Genomic DNA, 8,218 nt, shown 5'->3' with positions numbered 1-8,218 from the left:
CGCAAGAAGGTTTTTTACGGCCCCTGGGATGATCTTGATTTATTATTAGAACCGGCCCGCAGCAAGCCGGCAGCCCGCAGATCTTTTACACGCACCAATACTACATTTCCCACAATGCAAAGGTGACGCACCGAGCAGTAGGCTGCTTCATTTCAATATTTATTGGCACAGCAGTCGTCAGCATCACAGTAAAATTAACTTTCAGATACCCATCAAAAATGGCAAAACGGAAGGTGGATACTGAGAACCGGGGGTTTCAAACAAGGTGGGAGTCGGAGTATATGTTCACGAAGGTAGCTGGAAAACCTGTGTGTCTTCTGTGTGGAGAAAGTGTGGCGGTACTGAAAGAGTATAATCTGAGACGACATTATGAAACGAAACACGCGGACACACACGCGGACGCAACTGTCAAGGCCAGTTTTATTTTGGCAGAAGAGATCGCTAAATCAGCCCGGCCATTTACGGAGGGGGATTTCATCAAAAACTGCATGATTAAAGTTTGTGACGAAGTTTGCCCAGAAAAAAGGCAACTCTTTTTAAATGTGAGTCTGAGCAGAAACACCATTGCCGAGAGAGTAGACCAGTTGTCCATCAATCTAAAAGAGCAGCTTGTGAAAAAGGGAAAAGATTTTATTGCATATTCCTTGGCTGTGGATGAGAGCACCGACATTTCTGACATTGCCCAGTTGTCAATTTTCATCCGCGGAGTGGACTCCAACCTAAGCGTGACAGAGGAGTTTTTGGCTTTACGTCCTATGCATGGCACAACTACGGGGCATGATTTGTATGAAGAGGTGTCAAGATGTGTAAATGAGATGGAGCTGCCTTGGGAAAAACTCGTGGGTTTGACAACCGACGGAGCACCTGCGATGTGTGGACACAGGAGCGGACTGGTGGCGAAGATACGGGAAAAGATGCAAGAGGAAAACGCGACAGGTGAGCTGACAGCTTATCATTGTATCATACACCAGGAAGCGTTGTGCGGTAAAGCCTTGAAAATGGAGCATGTAATGAGCATCATCACGCGCACAGTTAACTTTATCAGAGCCAAAGGTTTGAATCACCGCCAGTTCAAGGCATTTCTGACGGAGTTAGAAACGGAGCATGGTGATTTGCCTTATCACACAGAGGTGCGATGGCTAAGCCAGGGAAAGGTGCTTCAAAGATGTTTCGAGCTTCGTGAGGAGATTTGTCTGTTCTTGGACAGCAAAGGGAAAGACACAACACAACTCCGAGACGAAATGTTTCTGTGTGAAATGGCTTTTCTGTGTGACATTACGAGTCATCTGAATGCAATAAACTTGCAGCTGCAGGGTCGGGATCGTGTCATCTCTGATATGTACAGTACAGTGAAGGCATTTAAAACCAAACTGACTCTGTGGGAGACGCAGATGCGGAAAGAAAATTTGAGCCACTTTCCCAGCTGCCAGACCATGAAAGAGAAGCTCTCTACCAGTGCGTTCCCGAGCACACAGTTGGCTGATAAAATAGGTATGCTTGCCGCTGACTTTCGACGCCGATTTGCTGACTTTGAAGCACAAAAAAGCAGGTTGGAACTGCTCGGTAACCCATTTGCTGTTGACGTGGAAAGCTCACCACCAAACCTCCAAATGGAGTTGATTGACCTCCAATGCAATGATGCACTGAGGGCAAAATATGCGGCAGTGGGTGCTGCGGAGTTCGCCCGTTTCCTCCCCGGCACAATGCCCCAGCTGCGCATCCAGGCTGCTCAAACGTTGTCTATGTTTGGCAGCACATACCTGTGTGAACAACTGTTTTCTTTGATGAACCTGAACAAAACATCACACAGAAGTCGACTTACTGCTGAACACCTCCACTCAATTCTGAGGATTTCTTCAGCTCAGAGCCTTACCCCGAACATTGATGAACTTGTGGAAAAGATGGGACACCACCAAGTATCACCCTCAACCTCAAACAAGTGAACATTACTGTGCAATCACATATTTAGAGTTTTTACTCAGTTCAAGTTTAAAAGTTAAAATTTAATATTTGTTTTCACTGCATGTTACTTCTCCTTAAACAAAGTGTTGTTTTTGATTAATAGATTTTTGCACTTTATTTTTTTGTATTTCAATCCAATTATATTTTAAAAATATTTCAGTTGAGTGGATGATAGAAAATTGCTATTATTGTTTTTTCTTTGAAGTAAATTTAGCCCACTTTTGCTAAAATAGAAAATATAGTCTACTGATGGTGCCTTGAATACCGGTTTCTTTCATTTAATGTTCATGTTATGGGGATATTTATATAAAGGAAATTTGTCTTTTGTGTCTGTTGAAAATTAAAGATTACTGACAGAGCCATAAGAAAATATTGCTTTATTTATCTGATCATATTGTAATATATTTGTTAGGTTTTCAGTAGGTTCAATTAGGTTCACTAGACTATATGCGTCATTTAAAAATTTTTCAATGAACATTCGAACAGTCCGGCCCTCGTCTTGTAGCTGATTTTTTTATTTGGCCCTCCGTCCATTTGACTTTGACACCCCTGCTCTAGCACATTCACACACACACACACACACACACACACAGGACTGACACACACGTACAAACACAGGTACACACACACATACACACACAGGTACACACACAGGTACACACACACACAGACACACACACACACACAGGACTGACACACAGGACTGACACACACACACAGGTACACACACACACACACACACAGACACACACACACACAGGACTGACACACACATACCCACACAGGTACACACACACATACACACACAGGTACACACACAGGTACACACACAGGTACACACACACACAGACACACACACACACACACAGGACTGACACACAGGACTGACACACACACACAGGTACACACACACACACACACACACACACAGACACACACACACACAGGACTGACACACACATACCCACACAGGTACACACACACACAGGACTGACACACAGGACTGACACACACGAACAGGTACACACACACACACACACACACAGACACACACACACACAGGACTGACACACACATACCCACACAGGTACACACACATACACACGCACAGCAAAAAACATACACATGCAGGCTGAACATCCTCAGTTATCTCCGTGCCACAGGCACACACAAGGAAAACAATGCCTGACATGTTTTATAGACTACAGAGACTCACTCTGCTCTCAGAGGTAGTAGCTGTCACAGCCATCGGTAATGCTGGCCCTAATGTGTAGCAGTATAGCCTCTATACCCTGTCAGTATTGTGTATCTCAGAGGTAGTAGCTGTCACAGCCATTGGTAATGCTGGCCCTAATGTGTAGCAGTATATCCTCTATACCCTGTCAGTATTGTGTATCTCAGAGGTAGTAGCTGTCACAGCCATCGGTAATGCTGGCCCTAATGTGTAGCAGTATAGCCTCTATACCCTGTCAGTATTGTGTATCTCAGAGGTAGTAGCTGTCACAGCCATCGGTAATGCTGGCCCTAATGTGTAGCAGTATATCCTCTATACCTTGTCAGTATTGTGTATCTCAGAGGTAGTAGCTGTCACAGCCATCGGTAATGCTGGCCCTAATGTGTAGCAGTATATCCTCTATACCCTGTCAGTATTGTGTATCTCAGAGGTAGTAGCTGTCACAGCCATCGGTAATGCTGGCCCTAATGTGTAGCAGTATAGCCTCTATACCCTGTCAGTATTGTGTATCTCAGAGGTAGTAGCTGTCACAGCCATCGGTAATGCTGGCCCTAATGTGTAGCAGTATAGCCTCTATACCCTGTCAGTATTGTGTATCTCAGAGGTAGTAGCTGTCACAGCCATCGGTAATGCTGGCCCTAATGTGTAGCAGTATAGCCTCTATACCCTGTCAGTATTGTGTATCTCAGAGGTAGTAGCTGTCACAGCCATCGGTAATGCTGGCCCTAATGTGTAGCAGTATAGCCTCTATACCCTGTCAGTATTGTGTATCTCAGAGGTAGTAGCTGTCACAGCCATCGGTAATGCTGGCCCTAATGTGTAGCAGTATAGCCTCTATACCCTGTCAGTATTGTGTATCTCAGAGGTAGTAGCTGTCACAGCCATTGGTAATGCTGGCCCTAATGTGTAGCAGTATAGCCTCTATACCCTGTCAGTATTGTGTATCTCAGAGGTAGTAGCTGTCACAGCCATCGGTAATGCTGGCCCTAATGTGTAGCAGTATAGCTACTATACCTTGTCAGTATATCTATAACTACTAAATGTCTATATCCTGCTTATAGATGTGTACTGTTATAAAGGAGAAAAATAAGAGGAAGAGGAAGAGGAGAGAGAGAGAGACAGAGAGAGAGAGAGAGACAGAGAGACAGAGAGACAGAGAGAGAGAGAGAGAGAGAGAGACAGAGAGAGAGAGACAGAGAGACAGAAAGAGACAGAGACAGAGAGACAGAGAGAGACAGAGAGAGAGAGAGAGAGAGAGAGAGAGAGAGACACAGAGAGAGAGAGAGAGACAGAGAGAGACAGGGAGAGAGAGACAGAGAGAGACAGAGAGAGAGAGAGATGCTAAGGCAAAATGATGAGGCACAGCACAGCCCACTGTATGAGATGATGTAAGATGACATCATGGTATGGCCACTACTCCACTGTGAGCTTATTGGCCCCTGCTCAGAGGTGTCTGTTAATAGATAGAGGCCGCATGTGGTTCATTTCTACTCTGCAGTCTGCAGTGCACTCTGTGACTGTCTCCTGACATGGCTGCTAGGCTTCAGGCTCTGTGGGTGGAGGTTTGAAAACAGAAACAACCACCACCAAAGGACAACATCAGGTTATTTCAAATTGCTAATTTAATAATTTGTATTGACTGTGAAAGAGAATCCAATTCACTAAAAGACACAAAACTGGGGGAAAATGTTCCAAATAAATGTTAATCATAGGCCTTTTCAAAAATGCTCTCTACTTTATTTAATCTAATAAAAGACAAAAATCCCCAACGGCATTTTACAACAAGCAGAAGCTGTAACGGAAACAGCCTTATAACCGGCACGTGCTTCGTGTAGCCTATTCTCCCCCACTTTATCGCAATGCAGTGTGGCAAAAATGTGATACTGCCGACTACTACTATGGCAACACGGTGTGTGCATGTGTGGTTCCATGAGCGCCGTAGGGGGCGGGGGCTTTGCCTGAATTCTACGAAGAGCCCCCCCCCCCCTCGCGTCTTTTCATTGGCTCTCAATGACATCATTGAGGATGAGGGTTGTATAGTGAGGTAACTTCTCCCTCTCTCTCTCTCTCTTTCTCTCTCCAGGCGAACTGTCTGGTGGATAATAAATGTAATAACGTCATCTATAAATGCCAGCAATGTGAACAGATGCGTGCAAATCAGTCAATGTAATCATATACAAGGCCCTCAATGCGCAACATCATCGTTCAATCCCCAACCCCCTCCCCCACATTGCAGGGACGCTGTCCAGCTTCAGCCTTGCTGAAAAAACATAGTTCACCGGATAAATCATTTAACTGGCCGTCACATGGCTTTTGTAAACAAAGACAACACGCTGGTTTGAAAACAAATTCTAACTTTATCAACTTAACTATGCAATTTCAACAGAACATAAATAAATCAAACATTTTAATAAAACACATGTTGTCGCCTAAGACGTAAACGAGGTAATAACAGTCTAAACACCGCCAAGTCTAAACCAACCACACCAATTTACGCCCTGCAACTCTGGAATGCACATTGAAACTCTCAAATACACACTACAACTATGAAATATGCCCTGCAACGCTGAAATATGCCCTGCAACGCTGAAATATGCCCTGCAACGCTGAAATATGCACTGCAACGCTGAAATACGCCCTGCAACGCTGAAATATGCATTTCAACTCTGAAATACGCACTGCAAGTGCAACTTAGTTTTAGGATGGGATGTTGTGCACCAAATTAGGAAACAAGCGTCACTCCACAAGTCTTCCCTGAAGAAATTGCTGTGGAAGCGGGCTAACCTACCCATGTTGTCCTTGAGGGTCCGATGAGACGCCTATCCAATTTGGAAAGCCTTTGTTGTGATGTGCGCCGGAAGATATAATCCAATTTCGATTCCATGAGTCCGGTACAGGTCGCGGGTAAATCCGCCACAGTGTAGATGGTTATTCAGAGGTCCTGCAGCTAAACTCCTGTTGTAAAGGTACGGCTCCAAGGTACTTTTTCCCAATGCAGGCCTCCCGAAAAAGAAAAGCTTTTCAAATTAAACAGGTTTCATTCCACCTGAGGATAGCAGAGGAAAATCAAAGTTATGGAGGGCCTCTGTATTACTGACAGTTTGGGCAGAAGAATCGAGTTTGAAACGATAGAAAAGTTAGTGATAAACACTGGCAGACATATTTTGGCTTGTTTTTAACAGTCCAGCAAAGTGGTCGATGAAACGAATAAAATAAGGCTAACAAAAAAATACATTTAGACGTATGCAAACTATACTATCGTATTTACTTAGATAATCCTCAACAAGTTCAATAAAAATGTATTTTAAAACGTTATTCAGTGTTTTATAATGAGTGTAGATTAAGGAACACACGCCGCATGTTAAAGACGAGTAAAACCGGAGAATTCCATGGCCATCAAATTAGAACAGAAGTTTCCATGGTTTCAGAACAAGATTGCTAGAATATTCGTTTTGCAACTTGGGGTGGTATAAAGCATTAATTTAGACTAGAAGTTTCAAGTAATTTTTGAAAAACCCAATATGATAAAAAAAAAATATATATATATATATTTAGTCTATTCTATGGGTGCTGAAAAAAGAGAGACATTCGTATACATTTGCATCCATAAATGTGTACGTTTCCCTTCATAACCACTTATAAAAGGCATTAAAACCTCCGCAATCAATTATTTCCAATAGTTTATCACTTTTCTGAAGTCAATTAAGGCTTATTTTCTACTTTCTTGTCGCATTCTTGTATTCGCTCCTTTTTGGTGAATATGGAACAGAACAAAGGGAACGTAACAAAGAGTCTACCACACCGACTTACTGTGCTGTGTCTTATACCTGTTGCTCCATGCTCACTCCCTAAACTACCAGGACTGCAATCCGCCTGTATTCGTTGTTGCGTTCTGGAACCATAATAGAAGACTGTAAAATATTCCATTTAGTCTTGTTTCAGCTATTAGGTTATCCAAATAGAGAAGCGTACAAGCACCTGATTGTACTGTTCTCAATTCTCCACAACAACAAAAAGTGTCCATATCACACTCTGAACTTCACAATGTAATTATTTATATAAATAGGTTAACGAATTTGTCATTCAAACGTGTATTTTATCCAAACATTTATCATTAAAAAGAAAGTTCGTCGTCACGCGCGTAATTCTCTTTCCAACTTCCCTCACCATCCAACTTTTGACAGCTTTGTCTCCTTCAACCCATCCCCTTGAGATAAACACCACGAAACAACTACAAACTTCGATCCATATCGTTTATATATGTCAATAATTAACGAGTTATTTAGGGAGGATATAAGTACATTTGAAAGCATCCATGCTCTCTCTCTCTCTCTCTCTCTCCGGTCTCTGCGCTGCATCAGACAAAGGAACGCTCCTCTCGCGCTTTGTGCTTTCAACTTTGCGAGCTGACGCACCAACTATCAGCAACTTTTTATATTGTAATTAAATCTAATAAAAATCTCATCAAAAACAACACATGGCATAACATTCACTTTAAAACCAACTTACCGTTGCATTTCCTATGTTCGTGGAAGTCGTCCGTTTCGTTTGTAAAAGTTTAAAAGGGCATATTTGGGTTGTGTTGTTGGCGCTCTTTGTCTGCACGTGTGAAGGGGAATCTTGGCCGCGCCTTGTTCATTCCAGTTTCAGTCCCGCCCTCTAAATAATACTAAACAACAACAAAGAAAGCAACATCATAGGTACAGTATATTCATAAGATTAACACTAACAACATATTACTCAATTATTATTAGATTTTTATTTTTCCAGCTATTTTACGCAAAGACGGTATATTTCCATTATAGACCGTTACTTCGGTAACTCTTTGTCCAGAGACCTCACTGTCTGTCCTTGTCTGGCCGTCCCTCTCCCACATAATTTAGGGACAACTCTGATGACTGCTATAACTGGACATTTAATAACAGCTTTAATATGGACTTGTTGTCTTTATACCATTCAAATAAAAGGAGTGAACTTTTCTAACAATAGAGAAGCTGAGAGAGATTATAAGGCTTCGTTGGT

The 8,218-nt window shown here is 42.7% G+C and overlaps 1 long non-coding RNA gene across 2 annotated transcripts in view; it reads right to left on the bottom strand.

Annotated features, from left to right (window-relative positions):
• Nucleotides 1–7,805, bottom strand: part of LOC139378795 (uncharacterized) — a 201,084-nt gene extending 193,279 nt beyond the window's left edge. The window contains exons 1-2 of one of the 2 annotated variants that reach the window (XR_011628329.1): nucleotides 7,706–7,805; nucleotides 5,985–6,242 (exon numbers count right to left, since the gene is read on the bottom strand). This is a non-coding gene — a long non-coding RNA (uncharacterized lncRNA). The remainder of the gene's footprint in view (nucleotides 1–5,984; nucleotides 6,243–7,705) is intronic. The other variant, XR_011628330.1, reaches the window with a different exon arrangement.
• Nucleotides 7,806–8,218: the final 413 nt, after the last annotated feature.

Source organism: Oncorhynchus clarkii, chromosome 2 (genome assembly GCF_045791955.1).
Source record: "Oncorhynchus clarkii lewisi isolate Uvic-CL-2024 chromosome 2, UVic_Ocla_1.0, whole genome shotgun sequence".
Taxonomy (NCBI): Eukaryota; Metazoa; Chordata; class Actinopteri; order Salmoniformes; family Salmonidae; genus Oncorhynchus; species Oncorhynchus clarkii.
The sequence above is the reverse complement of the archived record's forward strand: the minus strand, read 5'-3'. Positions and strand labels throughout refer to the sequence as shown.